Genomic DNA, 14,813 nt, shown 5'->3' with positions numbered 1-14,813 from the left:
GCGACCTGATTAATAATAGTAATAATAATAATAATATAATAATAGTAACATCGTTAGGAATGAGAACCCAGGTTCGAAATTTCCCCAAGACACCTGACGAAGGCTGGAGGGTATATCAGCCGAAACGTGCTAACAACAAACAAGATGAGGACAAATATCCGTCTAATGTAAATAATGTAAATAATTCCTCATCTCTTAAATATAGAACAGTTTAATTTACTATTATAATTAATGAACCTACTGCATAAATTGCTAAATGCTTGGAGCAGTCTGACCAGTTCAATAGAATAAAACATATACAAATAATGATTAAGGCACCAATTTCTGTCAAAAGATGCCTTAATTTTTCTCAACACTATAAAAGCTTTCATAAAAAATGTTGCACATCTCCTGTGGCAAACTGATTTTTTTATGGCAAACAAGATACTCTCAGTTCTAAGGACTGTAAATCTCCCATGAAAATATTTGGAACATCTGTCTGTCCATGATTTTAAGCTGAACAAAACTGAACCAACTTCATAGCTGGGAGAGCTTGCAATGGTCATCTTATGTTACTGTGCTGATTTCTGGTATAAGTACGAAACCGCAAATTCTTTTAATAATAGGATATAGACAATTAGATTGAACAGTATTTGAAAGCTATTTATCTTATTTTATTGACTCTGAAATGATGAAAGGCAAAGTAAACCCTGGCAGAGTTTTAACTATGAATGTAAATAGACATATCTAAATATTCTTTTCTACTTTAGGCACAAGGCTTGAAATTTGCGGGGAGGGGGCCAGTTGATTAGATTGATCCCAGTACGCAACTGGTACTTAATTTATCGACCCTGAAAGGATGAAAGGCAAAGTTGACCTTCGCGGACTTTCAACTCAGAATGTAAAGACAGACGAAATACCGCTAAGCATTTCGCCCAGCATGCTAACATTTCTGACAGCTTGCCACCTTGACAAATCTAAATATTGCGAAATTAATTGTGCAACACTCTAATAATTCTACTACCCACCACCCTTCCTTCAACTAAATAATCTTTTATCTTGTTTCGATCATTCAACTGCAACAAATCAACACCAGTTGCCAAGTAATGATGAACACACACACACATACACATGCACATGCACGCACGTGCACGTGACAGGGTTCTTTCACATTCTATGTCTATGAAATCCACTCACAAGCTATTGTTTCACTCAAGGCTATAATAGAAGACACTTGCCCAAGGTACCACACAGAGGGACTAAACCTCCAATCATGCAGTTGGAAAACAAACCTCACCACACACCCATGATTGCACCTGTAATAATATTTAACTTTGGTACGAAATTGATCATTATTTAATGGGCAGGTGTAGTTCATTTCATTATCTCAGTTAATTTATTATTCTTTCATCAAGAAATGGTAAAGAGAATGTCAAACCAAACAGAATTCAAAACCTGGATTCAAATGTAGAGGTTAAATTAAATATATTTAGTCTAACAGGCTACTATGTCATCTGTCTAACTAATAAGAAAAAGAATTCTTGCAAATTTTGGCACAAGGCTAAGAATTTTAGAGGAAGCCGGGATAGACAATTATACTGACCCCAGTATTCAGCTGGTTCTTATTTTAGCAACACCAAAAAGATGAAAGGCAAAGTCAACCACGACAGAATTTCAACTTAGAATGTAAAACCAGAAGATAATAATAATAATAATAATAATAATAAATGTATAAATTGATGGAGAAAGAAATGACAGAAAAATTTAAGGTGGAGTACTTGCGCAGACTGAGACTGATCCTTAAGTCAAAATTAAATGGATGGATTAAGATCAAAGCTATCAACACCTGGGTGGTTTCACTCCTTAGATCTGGAGCAGGGGTAATCGCATGGACAGTAGATGAGCTAAACTGCTTAGACAGAAAGACAAGGAAGTTGCTAACTAGATATGGGTCACTCCACCCAAAAAGTGACACAGACAGACTGTATGTATCAAGAAAAAGAGGAGGAAGAGGACTTACTGGATGTGAACACAGCATTAGAGCAGAAGAAAACAACATAGCATAGTATGTAAAAAAATGCCACAAGACTGCTATTATTAGAAGTAGGAAGGTCAGTCTTGTGTAGGATGAAAGATTGTAAAGATAAAGCACTGTACAAGAAATTGAAAACGAATGAAACTGAAAATAGGTGGGTAAAGAAAAGAATGCATGGTCAATTTCAAAGGGATGTTGAAGATAAGACAGACAGAGAAAAAAGATGGCTGTGGAAATCCCATGCAAAATTGATGTCTTGCAAAAAGCAGCCTTATTGGGTACAGCACACATCTTAAAGAAAGTATTATCTGTCTGAGGTCCTTGTTGCGACTTGACAGATGACTAAAGACTCTGGTGCATTTTTACCTACACTGTATTACAAAGGAATAATAATGATAATAATGATAATTCTTTTTACTATAGGCACAAAGCTAGCAATTTTGAAATGACAGTTTAAGCCTATTGCATTGACAACAATACTTGACTATGTCTTTCATCCATTCAGTGATGAAAGGCATAGTTGATCTTTGTGGCATTTGAACTCAGAAAGTAAAGATCTAGAACAAACGCTGCTAAATATTTTGTCTGCTGCACTAACAATTTTGCCAGCTCACTACAATGATGATACTGATGATGATGATGATGATGATAAAAGATTCAAGTCAAGTTTAAATTATTTAATGATTTACAATGCTCCAGATGTTCCTTACACACAATTTCTGCAGACATTCTCCTCCCAAATAATGTGCTGAGTGAATCACAAAAATTGAATGAATGATCACTAATCTAGCCACCAACTAACTGAAGACAAAACATTACAACACAGCTGCCATAAAAATATTCTATTTTATTCTGAAATTGAATAAATATGTCACAGTAGATATTAAGTTAAAGAACAGCACTTACTTTTTAATATTGGCAGAATGAAATTGATAAAAGTTTCTGTAGTTTATGGTTGAAAAATTGAATAAACCAGAGTTTCTTGTTTTACATTTAGAAAATCACTTTCACTTTTCTCTATCATTTTTATCAACAGAGCAATGAATGATTAAATTAATCCCAATAGATTTTAAAGCCTGATATTGTAAGTAGATTTTTTTCTTTTTCATTTTGGTAATTATTTACACTGGAGTGGACTATGCATGGTCAACTTCTGTAAGCAATCAAATAATCATATGATGTTCAAATATCACTTTTTAAAAATATTTGTGTGATCTATTTTTGTTTTTTCAAATAAAACCATATTTTTTCTGGTTATATTTTACATGGTGAAATATAACCATGTGAAATATACTGCACGGCCAAATGTTTAAAAAAATTACTTCACAATCTCACTAACCCAGGTTCAATCTTATTGTGTGGCAGCATCTTGGTCAAATGTCTTTTACCAATCAATCTAAGTTTTGTGAATGAAAGTGAGGAGGCAGAAACTGTGTGGATGCAGTGTTATCTTAAGGCATGGGCACACTGGCAGTTGTTCAGGGGCCTAATTCTAATCTATGCAAGTTGTGGCTTAGTGTCAATATATAATTTAGGGCCTAGTTCATTGATTTGCCTGGGGGCCTTTAATGCTAAAATGGCTCTGTGTGAACGTCCATCAAATGGACTGTGCCTGAGATTCAAAAAATTTGTCCTTGTCATACATTTAATCAGGCTGATTCTGCCTATAAATTACATTCAGTGTAGATGTGTCAGTGAGAAACTCAGCCACTTACAAGCTACTTCAATGAGCAGGTAGTTCAGTTGATATTTATTTTGTTTTCCTTATTTTCAATGATTTAGTAAGGTCAGAAGGTCAAGATATAATTATTTGATTATTTAAAAGAAAAAGACATTCATTCTGTTCTTGTTGAACTCTAAGTAACAAATAGAACTTGTGTACTTGGAATTTTTCACTGTTGCCCTTCTCCATTATGTAATAATTTTTTCTAATTTTGGCACAAAGCAAGTAATTCTGGAGAGGGGGAGAGTTGATTATATTAACCCCAGTACTCAAATACATATTTTATTGATTCCAAAAGGATGAAAAGCAAAGTCAACTTTGACAACATTTGAACCCAGAATGCAAAGAACTGAAGAACTGCTGCTGCTAACAATTTTTTTCAGGCATGGTAACAATTCCACCAACTTGCTGCCTTTCCTTTATTCAATAATAATAATAATAATGTTTTCTAATTCAGACACAAAGCCAATAGATTTGAGTGAGTGAGGTTAGTCAGTACCATTGACTGCAGTACTGAATTGGTAGACCTTATTGTATAGTCCTAAGGTGTAATACAAGTAAAAGGTGAGACCCACAGCATCTAGGATTATCAAGCAGTCACCTATCTAAATATTATTTACTAGACTTGATGTTGCTTAACTTTGGTTACTGAACAAGAGCCATTACATTCAACATGACATGGCCATACACAACAAAACATTAGACTACAAGCCAATTCTTTTATTCTTTTACTTGTTTCAGTCATTTGACTGCAGTCATGCTGGAGCACCACCTTAAAGGGTTTTAGTCGAAGAAATCGACCCCAAGACTTATTCTTTGTAATCCTATGCTTATTTTATCAGTCTCATTTGCCAAACCGCTAAGATATGGGGACCTAAACACACCAGCATTGGTTGTCAAGCAATGGTGGAGGGACAAACAGGCACGCACACACACAGACACAGACACACACACACACACCGGGCTTCTTTCAGCTTCTGTCTACCAAATCCACTCACAAGGCTTTGGTTAACCTGAGGCTATAGTAAAAAACACTTGCCCAAGGTGCCATGCAGTGGGACTGAACCAGAACCATGTGGTTGGGAAGAACACTTCGTACCACGCAGCCATGCCTGCACCTGCAATAAGAGTAACTTTATATTTTGTCCTTTTGTTTTTTTTTAATTCCTCAATCAAGAGACAGGACAATGGTCATAACCTTTTTCAGGGTCTCCAAGGCTGCTGGGAGGAAAACAATAAGGTATTCTCAAGTCAAAGCCCTGGCCTGAATACTTAAAAAGAAGTGGATGTCACTAAAGCTACCAAAGGATCAGGTGGTAGTGTTAAACAAGATGATGAATCAAGTCAACATGGTCATTTGACTTGCTAGAAATAATAGCTGAATCTACTTAGATTCACACTCTGCTATCTGAAATAATAAATGAGAAAACATTGGACAATGGCAGTTAATGGTATACAAAATACAGTTCTATATTTAAGAGATGAGGAATTATGTACATTATTTACAGTTGACGGATATTTGTCATCTTTACTGTTAACAACAAACAAGATAAGGACAAATATCCATCAACTGTAAATAATGTAAATAATAGATATACAAAATGTTGTGATGGTCATAGTTGGAACATCTTTGATTAAGATTAAGTCTACTTGATCAGAGTAACCTTGGATTAAACAACACCAAACTATAAATTTAGTTATTATTTTGTGATATTGATTTCCTTTCAGGGCATACAATGCAATTTTGCAGAAGATCAAGTAATTTGACTTTAGAATGATAAAAGCAGAGACAACTCAGCTAGAATTTCAGTCTTAAAACAGTGATGTATCAAACTAATTATGTTAAAGCATCCAGTTTGGCATTCTGCTGTGTAGTTTACCACCACCAAGGCTGGTGAAAGGTTATACCTATGTGATAACTGTGATAGTATATGTTGGGACAATTTTACTATAGAATTTCCATAGTTAACTGGTTGTAATGGCAATGACATGACTGTTATTCTTGTCTTCAGTAGATTAATATTGCATCCTAAAACTCAGATTCACATCGCTGTCTCTTTCTGTTCTCTCCCTCGTCTATCTCTCTATATACACACACACATTTGTAGGATAGCTGTATTATATTGAGTCATACAAGTCAAATGCTTCACTGTCTCCAAATTTACCTGAAGTAAGTCAGCAAATATGAGAAGTATTTACAATTTTATTTTTATTTCTTAAATACAATTTTGTTTTTTAAATAAAGTAGTCTCAACAAAGGGGAAAAACATTGTATTTTTGAACAAATTCAGACAACTGTTAAATTACCTATTTTTGCTCAAGAACATTGTTTTAACCTTTAAATAAATCATTCCAACCAATAGGCTCTGTTCCCTTTAGCATCATGCATGCTATGACATGCAAGGGAAGAAAAGAATCCCATAATATTCAAGTGGTTCCTGGACAAATTCCTCCAACAAATTTAGATAAACCATCAATACCTGTAAACATTCAAACAGGTAACAATGTCCAAAGTATGACTGTGACAGGAAATATGATTAAATATCTTCTTTAGGTAGTACTATTTAGCTAGTCATGACCTGGGCCAATACTGGCCAAAATGTATCTATGAATTTAAGTAATGCAGAGGGGGTCAAATAGATCATGGAAAGTTAATTTAGAAGCACCTCTTTGGCTAAATAGATCACTTGGAAAAATTCTAGGTAATTCAGTTAGTTAACTCAACAGTCGATAAAGAGTAAAACAGTTATTCACTGGTCTTAGTTATCCTGCAAATCCATGTAGGTATCAAAGGCATAATTGGTACATATTATGCAGTGTAATATTTAGTAAACAAAAATGAAGTATCTAAATATATGTAGAGAGAGATTATAATTCTGATAAAGAATATTTCTCTTCTCAAAAAAGTAAAACAAAAAAATAACCCAATTCATGAATAAGAATAAATAAGAGTGAAAAAGAAAGGAATCAAAAAGATGGAAAAGGAAAAAAAAATCAATTTAGTAAGTAATGAACAACAGTTTGTTAATGTTCAAGAAGCATAAAAGATTTCAACTAAAATATCTCAAAGGAAAAGAAGAAAAATTAATTATAGAATTCTAGTGCATTCTTTGTATGCACTCCTTTGATCCGGCTCTTTTTAATAATAGTCAGAATTGGCTAGACTAAACCCAGTATTGGGTATTCAACAGTGTAAATCTTTGAAAGTCATATAGTCATATTTATGATTATCAACTGGATTGCTAAAAAATTTTTTTTTAGAACAACTAAAAATATGTGTATATATATATATATATATATATATATATATATATATATATATATATATATTATTAAAAAAAGGAACATTTACCTTCTATTATGGTGGAAAAGTTTGAATCAATGTACATTTTCCTTATCAACAGCAAAATACATGGTAGATTATAAATGACTCACCTAGAAAAATAGAATTAAAAAAATATTTGTAACTTAGCTGGTGATTAGAACTAACTAAACAATATAATAGATTAGTTTAAAAAGTACACAATGCTAGAATTTCAGAGAAAGAATAAATACAATTAATCTTTGAATTGACAAACATATCAGATACATGCAAAGAAGGAAATAGAAACAATTTTTGCTTTTTAACAAAAGTTTTGAAAGATGTTTAATGTCAAGCTTGTTTTCATGACATTTTAATTAACAAATTATCAATTTAAAATATAACTAATTAACACACATTACACACTTAATACATGTAGGCTTAGAGGAAAAGAAATAAAGCAGTATAAAAATTCAGTTAAATTACATTTATTAGTGGAGTATTGTAATAAAGTAATATTATTGATTAAATAAATGACAGATAGTTATGAATAGCTGAACAGATTTATTCATAATTAGTTGGAAATGTTCATGAAAAATGTTTGAGAATGGACTGAAATAGAGAAGTGAGGTTCACATGAAAGAACAGAATGTTGAGAGTAGTATGGGAATATATAATTCAGTGGGTTGTAAGATATGAGAAAAAAGGTAAACAAGATTTAAATACCAAGTCGTAAATGTTAATTTAAAGAAGAACTAACAAACGAACTAATGATTGAACAAAAGAGAAAATTGCTAAATCTCAATTGTGGCCACAAGAGGGAGGAGCATAGAGTACTCAACCCACCTGTCAAGAAGCTGGGCGGTCCCTGAGATTACCCCTGCAGGGAATGTGATCTACCTACAGTTGTGCAGGTGTAGGCCTTACAGAGGAGGGGTAGTGCCAAACTTGTGTTTGAGTGTGTGTGACACAGATATGGCGAAAGAAAGGGTGATTTGTTAGTTTATAGTAAAATTTTCATAGATTGATGTCAAGGGAACAATAACTAACATTCTGTAGTGAGGGCAGTTTATGATGTCTTGCTTTTTTTTAAAGTTACTCAGGGATAAAAGGGCCATGCAGAGGACCTTACAAAATCTTTCAGATATGTGAGATTGATTCCACTGATGTCTAACCAGAACATCTGTACTTTTTGTAGATTTTCTACTGTTTCTAATGAAGAGGACGAGTGCCCATAACTCCTTATCAGGGTTTGCAAGACTGTTGAGAGAGAAACAGGAAGCTATCCTCAAACCAGACCTTGCCTGAATACTTGTAACAGAATAGACTCCACTGGAGGCACCCAAGAATTACATAAAAATGGCAGTATTAAACGGTGATAGATCAAGTGTAATACTCGAAAATTCGTTAAGTTGTTAGATGTCTGCATATTCTCCTATTTATAGAGATAGAAGGAAAAAAAATCTGTTATCTCTGTGAATAACAACCACCACCATTACCATTGTTATCAGCAACAGGAGAGTGATGCATCTCACAAGTTATATCTTGATAAATTGCTTTGTATCTTGAAATTCAACCAGGCCACAACAAACTAACAATAGCAAAAATATCTTAATTATAAAAATACAAATTGTTTTAATGATCGTATCATATATATTAAGTTAAAGAAGCTGATATGTTTCAAAATGACTTTTTTTTAAAAAAAAATCTTTATAGACGCACAGATATTTTGTTTTCAGGCTTTGAATTCAAAATACACAAACACTTATAACTATTTGTACACACACACACACACACACACACACATACACATGACTCTCTCAAACACACACATATGCTCTCTCTCTCACGCATGCATATCCATGTACACCACACGTATGCACACACACATGCAGATTCTATTACCAAAAATCTGTATATAATCTCACAAAGGCAGTACCAAAAACATTGGCATTATAAGATAAATAATGTTAGAGCCATCCACATTCAAGCAAGTAGCCAATAATTTCTAAAGAGTTAAATTACAAGTAATGGCATTGATAACAAAACACCAACTAGCTGTTAATGTCAGAAATAGAACTTGTTTCTCAAGGAGACCACATAAAATGTTATGTAAACAAAAAAGTAAAAAAATACAAAAGTAAAATAAAAAAATTAATGAACTGAACATTTTTATAACTTGTTTTTCATAGAAGGATATTTATTTATTTTCAGTTTTCATAATTTTTCATTATAAATTGTGAAGGGTAAAATAATATATTTTTTATGTTATTTGTTAGGATTAGCAATTTTTCTCTAGTATACACAAAATTTGAAATACATATATTTAATTGAAGATTTTTCTTTCTTGTTTCTTTTTTTTTGCAGTTTAATCTGGAAGAAGAGGCTATACTCATGGGTGGGAGGTTGAATATTATGAAGAGCAAGTATAAGTAGGTGGGTAGGAAAAGTAGGTGACAACTGTGGAAATTGTGTAGGGTTGAAGAATGACCAATGATACACGAGTTGAAAAAAGGTAGGGAAAAGGAGATAATTGACAGTGCAGAAAAGGACGTAGAGTAGTGTAGAGCAGCAGCATAATAATAATAATAATAATAATAATAATAATAATAATAATAATAATAATAATAATCCTTTCTACTATAGGCACAAGGTCTGAAATTTGTGGGGAAGGGGTAAGTTGATCACATCGACCGCAGTGTTTCACTGGTGCTTAACTTGTCCACCCTGAAAAGATGAAAAGCAAAGTCGACCTCGGTGGAATTTGAACTCAGAATGTAATGACAGGCAAAATACTGCTAAGCATTTTGTCCGATGTGCTAACGATTCTGCCAGCTCATCGTCTTGATGATAATAATTAATAATGGTTTCAAATTCTGCCACAAGGGCAGCAATTATGAGGGAGGGGATGAATTGATTATGTCGACTCCAGTGTTTAACTGGTACTTCTTTTATCAGCCCTGAAAGGATGAAAGGTAAAGTCAACTTTGGCAGAATTTAAATTCATAGTGTAGGAATGGGCAAAATACCACAAAGCATTTTATCCAGCGTGCTAACAATTCTGCCAGCTTTCCGCCTTGATGATGATAATAATAATAATAATAATAATAATGATGGTACAGTACACAAAGAAAGACAGATAGATGATAGATGAAAGGGAGAGTGGGTAACAATGTGTTTGGGTAGGTTGTAAGAGTGTAGGGCTGATGTAATAAATGGCTGGGGAGGAGGGGCAGAAATTATCCATTCTAACCAGTGTGACATTCAAGAATTAAAATTGCCGAACACTGTTTATGATACATTTTCTACAACACATTAAATGCTCAACTGACAATACAAATATACTTATTTAAACCTTTCTTTTATAAACATTGTTATCTGAAACCTGATATATATTAATCCCTGTTTGAATTACTGTCCATTTAACAAACCTGTAGCCTCACAGATTTTGTAAAGAATATAGTATTATTTTTGCTACTGTTACATTAATTTACATTGTTGTACCGACACAACTCTACACTTCTGGTGGCATATGGAAAATAAAGGATATGCATTTAAAGAAAGAGTTTCTTGATTTAAAAATCATTAACTATATAACAAAAATCTAAAACAAAAAATGATAAGTTTTATGGAAGGAGGTTTTCATATTGTATGCAAGCGCTTTAGATGTTTACAATTTTCCCAAAACATGAGTTTGATAAACTTAACAGCAAAAGCACTTACAATACAAAATCTTCCTTTCAGAAACATGTCATTCTGGGGTTTTAAATGTTTTATATATATATATATATATATATATAAATATTTACATATAAAATAAAAGCAGCTCTAGTATAATAAATACTATTAACCACAGATACTTAATGTATATGCTTCGTGTATTTTCCAGTGGCTGCAATAGCATGGGAGTATATACATTCTCAAAGCGCTAGGTGTTAAAACACTTCAGAGTCATGGCCAGGCGAGGTAACTCATCTTCAATCACTCCGAAATGGGACTGAAGGTGAGTTACCTCACCTGTCCATAACTCTGAGATGTTTTAACACCTGACGCTTTGAGAATGTATATACTCCAAAGTGTATATACATTGCAGTATATGCATACTCCAATGTATACATATACATTGGAGTATATGTATATGTACTCCATATACATATACATATGTATATGTCCTCCATATGTACTGCAGCCACCGGAAAATACACAAAGCATATACATTAAGTATATAATAATGCAATTAATAATTCTTAATTTAAGAAAATCTTTCTTTAAATATTGTGACTGTATCAAGAATTCTTTGCAAAACCATTTTTTAAATGTGTGCACATGCAGACAATGGACAAATGGCTAAGAAGTTTGCTTTGTAACCACAAGGTCTTAGGTTTAGCACCATTCCTTGGCATCTTGGACAAATTCTATTTTTGGTATGCTCAACCTGGTAAATGAATTTGGTTAAGTGAAAACTATAGAAGCCTATAAAATGGTTTGTACCAATAATTTAAAGGTACAGCCTTGTTATATATATGGTTTATGCTGATTCTATCAGAGAATTACACAAAGAGTACATGTATCTATGGAATGCTCAACCACTTAAATGATAATTCAATGAGCTGGTCATCTATTTGATTGAACAACTGCATTATCATCATTGCAACTGATGGAGATCCATCCATCCATACACACATACACACACACGTCACGACGTCAATACACATTATTCAGAGCACATTAGATTATAATTGCCATATGTATCCCATACTAAATTTATACACATATTGATTTCAAATTTTGGCACAAGGCCAGCAATTTCTCGAGAGAGAGCAAGTCGATTACACTGATCTCAGTGCTGAACTACTACTTATTTTATTGACCCCGAAAGGATGAAAGGCAAAGTTGACCTCGGTGAAATTTGAACTCAGAAGATAAAGACAGACAAAATCCTGCTAAGCATTTTGCTCAGCAGGCTAACAATTCTGCCAGCTTGTCACTTTGAAATGTGTACACATTTTGGAAAGCATGAACGAATCTGTGACATCATCTGAGATTAAAGTCTCTTCATAAACTTGTGTTGTGTTAAAACACACAGCATATACTGAAATAAGAGAAATATCATCACTGAAGTGACTCATGAAGACAACAAATGCATTTAACCTTTCTTGAGGCTTGTCAATGCTGTGCATTTGGTTGTCACTTGCTTCAGTGAATGTCATGAATTGATGTATAGGAAACAGTGAATAAAACATTCACTAGTATTGTGGAAGCTTACTGAGCTGAAGAAAAACTCAGTATAAAATTAAAATCATCATCTGTATATCATACTAAATGTATATACAGCATTAGAAGACATGAAATTATGGAAGTGTCTGAAATGCAGTGACTTGTGAGAATAACAGGGGAGTTTTGCCTTTCTCAAGACTTATCATGCTGTTACACTTGATTGTCACCTGCCTCAATGAAAGTTTCTGCATTACCAAAGAATGTTTTATTCATGTTTTCCATATATTGAAGCATGAATTTCGTTTAAGCTGGTGACTATCAGGTAAATAGCATTAACAAGCCTTGGGAAAGATAAAATGTATCTGGTATTCTTGTGAGCCAGTGCAGTGATGATGTTTAATCTCACTCCAATATACACTATGTTTTTAATACAACAAAGCTGTGAAGAGATTTTATCTCAGACAATTTTACAGCATCATGCCTTTTATGATACATAGATAGCGATATAATTGTTTGTCATTATCTTGGTTCAACCCCCATTATTTTCTACACAAGAACAGTTTGAATGAAAGTTAAATATCTGCATGAATTACAGCAGAAAGTATTTACTGCTGGATGCCAATCCCAGCACCAAACACTTATCTGTAAAGATGGAATATCCAGTTTCAATTAGGTTGATTAAAGCAAGTAACACATTCTGCATAATGTCACAGAGCACCATGCTTAATGGCAACATTTGAACTTCTAATATGAAGGTTTATTCTTCACTATATTATCTAAATCACTAAATAACAATCTCTCTAATTCTTAAACTGAGCCAATTCACCACAAAAGGAGGAAGAAAAAAACAGTATTCAAATGTGATAAAAATCTTCAACACTGCTATGGCAAGATTATATTTTAAAAAATTATTTGAATTTAGTTGTAGCTAAAGACAACTGGAGCTACAAAACATAGCAAAATGTCAGTCAAACAATAGACTATCTTCACATCAGACCTATTTTATTTAAATACATAGACAAATGAAATATATTTAGATTCAGGCAAATTCACACTCACATACATGTGTGTGTGTGCACGCGTGTGTGTCTGTGTGTGTAAAGGCAATATACACCGACAGAGATGCTTAATAACAATAGAATTAATATCTATAGATGATATTTGTTTCATTTTATTAATTTTTTTCTTTTGTGGACTGGAATTAAATTTTAGGAATACATATATTTTACTGCCTTTTTTCCCCCTCTATACAATTTTCTTATTTTATTTGTTTATCTTATTACTATTTCTTACTTTCAAATAATTAAGGAAAAAAAAGGGGGGGGGGAAGAAAACTGACTACAAAACAAAACAAAAAGCAAATGAGAAAGACAACTATCAAATATAGAGATGAGAAAGATGGAGAGGATAGGCAATCTCTGCTCTAAAAATCACATATCTTTGGAAAAAATAAATTATATTTTTTTGATAGAAATTCATAACAAAAAGAATGTGAAGAAAATCTTGGGTTGATGAATGTTTCTTTGTCAATCTTAAAAAGGAAAAAAAAAAAAAAAATTGATAAATAGAGAGAGAATATTTTTTCATATTTGAAATTAAATTAGCACATTATTACAGTTTGAAATGTTCAGTTTGTTACATATGAATTCAGTCCTCAGCTAACTCTGTTTTTAAAAGAGGAAAATATAGTCTATAAATAAATGTTGGCTTGTTCTTAATGAGCCCTTTCAGCATATCAGCAGGTTGATTCAAATTTATTGTTCTTCTAATATATATTTATAAGGCTTCACTTTTGGGTTTTTCTTTTTTAATTTTCATTATTATTTTGTTGCTGTTGTAGTTTTTTTGTTTTTTTTGCCAGCCTTACTTGGTATCAAATTCTAAACACTAAATAACTTACGCAACAGCTGATATGTAAGAAGTGTTGCGTTACTTGTTAAATAACTTGTAAAAATGGTTGCTCTTTGATGGCCAACAGAGTTGTGAAATTTCAATTTTATGATTTTTGCCTTTTGTCTTTTTTTTTAAATTTATTTTATTACAACTTATTCAGGAAATGACTGTCAGAAAAGGCATGTAGAACACTAGACAAAAATTCTTCTGGACTGATGTTAGATAATAATTACTGAACTGATGGACTCTCCCATCAAAGATAACATATGAGTACTCAGCTTTTGCAGAACAACCAGCACAAATTTGTTTGTGGCAAGTAGCTTGCTTACCAACCACATGGTTTTGGGTTCAGTCCCACTGCATGGTACCTTGGGCAAGTGTCCTCTACTATAGCCTCAGGCTGACAAGCCTTGTGAGTGGATTTGGTAAACAGAAACTGAAAGAGCCTGTCATCGCCATGATAGATCGCTGACCACTACATTTATATATTTTTTCTCCTTGTTTCTCTCCTTATTTCTTTCTGTGTTCCTTTCAGTTGAAGATTGTAGGCTCGAAACGTCAAAGACTTTCTCTATTCTCAAGCGTTAAACTAATACATCCATTTGTTGTTTACACCGCCTGTCTTTGTCTGTTGTTTTTTTCGTAAATTCTCCCATATATATATA

At 33.0% G+C, this 14,813-nt stretch overlaps 1 protein-coding gene across 7 annotated transcripts in view; it reads right to left on the bottom strand.

Moving 5' to 3' along the window:
• Positions 1-14,813, bottom strand: part of LOC106871495 (band 3 anion transport protein) — a 762,999-nt gene that overhangs the window by 513,606 nt on the left and 234,580 nt on the right. Inside the window, exon 2 of one of the 7 annotated variants that reach the window (XM_052970950.1) lies at positions 7,090-7,172. The exons of the other annotated variants lie outside the window; for them this stretch is intronic. The gene's annotated coding sequence lies outside the window, so the exon portion shown is untranslated. The remainder of the gene's footprint in view (positions 1-7,089; positions 7,173-14,813) is intronic. 7 annotated transcript variants of the gene reach the window in all.

This window comes from Octopus bimaculoides, chromosome 1, assembly GCF_001194135.2.
Source record: "Octopus bimaculoides isolate UCB-OBI-ISO-001 chromosome 1, ASM119413v2, whole genome shotgun sequence".
NCBI classification, from domain to species: domain Eukaryota; kingdom Metazoa; phylum Mollusca; class Cephalopoda; order Octopoda; family Octopodidae; genus Octopus; species Octopus bimaculoides.
The sequence above is the reverse complement of the archived record's forward strand: the minus strand, read 5'-3'. Positions and strand labels throughout refer to the sequence as shown.